The sequence below is a fragment of the Adiantum capillus-veneris genome, chromosome 4 (genome assembly GCF_014529385.1).
Source record: "Adiantum capillus-veneris isolate H3 chromosome 4, ASM1452938v2, whole genome shotgun sequence".
Classification (NCBI taxonomy): Eukaryota; Viridiplantae; Streptophyta; class Polypodiopsida; order Polypodiales; family Pteridaceae; genus Adiantum; species Adiantum capillus-veneris.
This window is the reverse complement of record NC_140934.1, coordinates 11964303-11967361: the sequence shown is the minus strand read 5'-3', so window position 1 is coordinate 11967361 and position 3059 is coordinate 11964303.

Genomic DNA, 3059 nt, shown 5'->3' with positions numbered 1-3059 from the left:
TGTACACACACAAAGCATCCAATTCCCTTAAGGTTGACCTTTGGACACAACCTTTGAATTTTGGAACCTTAGCATTTTGGAAGTCTTAATGGGCTGAACCTTAGGGTCTTTTTAGCCCATTGTTGCACATGGATCTTTTGCAGATGGCCCCCCCTTTGGATCCCTATTTTCCCTCCTTTGGATCCCTACCGTGGCCGGTCTGCTAGCTTAACCAATATTCTATCTTTTTCTCCCCTGGCACTTCCCCATATTAAATGATCAGTTTAACATGAGAAAATCATTTAGGAGAATTAGATATTGATTATTATGACGACATGCTTATAGCTGGGAAATCCATTGTGCAGATTGCCAACTTGAAGAAAACACATAGCAACAATTTTGCAATGAAATATTTGGGGGATGCTACACACTTTCTTGGCATGCAAATCAAAAGAGATTGCAAACGTCGTATTCTTGAGTTATCTCAGGAAACATAGATTAAGAAAGTTTTGCAGCATTTCAATATGCAGGTTACGACCCAAAGTAATGAAGTCTCATCTTTTATTATATTTTATATTTCACAAAATTGTTGTTAAAAGATAAGAAATCTATGTGGGAAGGCTCTAAAAACAAGGCCATTAATGACAAATCACTTACTTTTTTCACTTTTCCTCTATTTTGTGAGAGGTTTAAGTCTTTCCATCTGTGTATTTTCTTTCTTATTCTCTAATCTCTGAGTTTCCATGGCGTCTTCTGCACGTCTCCCTTCACATAAGATAACTTTTTGTGATTTTCATAACGTTAGAGAGGATGGTCTTTGGAAACCCATATCTTTTTGTGTGAATGACTGGGTAACAATGTTTCCTTCATGCAAAGGTGTACACAGAGTGAAGAGAACTAATTGTGATAAAGTAAAAAACCATTGGAAAGGTCCTGTTCTTGCTTGGCTGGCTAGCTTAGCTTCAACATGTGTACATGGCCAAGGATATAGTGTTAGACTTGGATGAACATCCCACACTGCATTCTTAGCGTAAGTAAAAGAAAAAACTTATCTATTTGATACAATGAATTTTTCATTCTCCCTTTGCTTTTTCTCATTTTTTGATTCCATTCCAGATATATTTCCATCAATAGGTGTGGAATGGTAGCCTGTGGAGAGTCTAAGTGGGATGTTCAAAGTAATGCATAAAGGGATTGCAGATGCTATGTATGCTGACAAGCCACCTACAAAACAATGAATTTTTTGGTCTATTTTGCAGAATACAAGGTTCCATCACGAGAAGGTGCATATGGAGAACTACATCAATTACCCGTTCCCACCTTAATTTCACTTGACTGGGAATCTCGTGTTGCATGTACTATATCAAGCTTCAAATCCAAGATCAAAGAAGATTGTGGGACGGGTGTCTAACCTCATTCCTATCTTATTGCAGACATAGCAAGAACCACAAATATAATTGTCTATCCATGGGACGAAGGTGACTCGACTAGTGCATAGAAGCTACAAGAGGTTTTCAATCTCTTGGAAGACAACAAAAAACTCACATTTAACTCAAGCTACACTCAAATGACAGAAATCACGAAAAGCTAGTCGCTAAGTGGCAAACAAATCATAACCGTTACAACATCAAACGACATCCAAACGTTATGAAACTTTTAGGACATGTTTATAAGACCTAAGAACACATGCTTAGGGTCTCAAATATCACTTTAGATCAAGTACAAAAATCACGATTATTAATAACAATGAGTTTTTGACGTAGTCGTTTTTGACCCAGACTGCATCTAAATGCTTAGCAATGATGCCCCAATAACCCACCTATACTTATTTGATGATTTTTAAGATTAAATTCTTACTTGTGATGAAATTAGGCCACGGGTCAGCGACGCCAAAAGCTACGGATTACCATGAAATGTTTACGTCAACGCGTAGAGCTCTTAGCGACGGTTGCAACGCAACAAACGGCACTGCAATGTGACAACCGAGAAGGGAGTAGGAAGCGCGAAAAGGAGAGAAGTGAGCGTCGTTAGCTCACGCTATGTTCTATCATCCAAAAACTTACAAAATACGTACAAAAATTGGCTTTTATACCTTAGGCAAGGTTTCTGTGGTCAAAACTAATAATCTGGGAGCTCTAACTAAAGATAGGTTGCTACAATCTGGAAGCTTATAGCCTCGGCTCATCAATTACACTGTTTATCTAGAAAGTAAGAGTTACAAAATTCCCGATTCATCAAAATAATAAGTCTTTTTACAATAAAAGCTCCGAAAAATGTTATTCGAGTTAGCTTGCTTCTAACATTCCCTCGCATCTAACTCAAGCTACACTCAAATGATAGAAATCACCAAAAGCTAGTCGCTCATATGCAAACAAATCATAACCGTTACAACATCAAATGACATCCTAATTACAAAACTTCTAGGACATGTTTATAAGACCTAAGCACACATGCTTATGGTTTCAAATCTCACTTTAGGTCAAGTGCAAAAATCGCGATTATTAACAGCGGTGAGTTTTTGACCTAGTCGTTTTCAACCCAAAATGCATCTAAATGCTTAGCAATGATGTCCCAATAACCGGCCCACACTTATTTTATGATTTTTAAGCTTAAATTTTTACTAATGATGAAATTAGCCTGTGGGTCGGCGATGCCAAAAGCTAGGGATTACCATGAAATGTTTACGTCAATGCGTATTGCTCTTACTTGCGGTTGCAACGCAATAGATGGCACTACAATGCAACAAACGAGAAGGGATTAGGAAGCGTGAGAAGGAGAGAAGTGAGCACCGTTAGCTCACGCTGTGTTCTATTATCCAAAAACTTACAAAATACTTACAAAAATTGGCTTTTATACCTTAGCCAAGGTTTCTATGGTCAAAACTAATAATCTGGGATCTCTAACTAAAGATAGGTTGATACAATATGGAAGCTTGTAGCCCCGGCTCATCAATTACACTGTTTATCTAGAAAGTAGGACTTATAACTTTCTCGATTCATCAAAATAATAAGTGTTTTTTACAATAAAAGCTCCAAAAAATGTTATCCGAGTTAGCTTGCCGCTAACATCCCTCCCTCCTC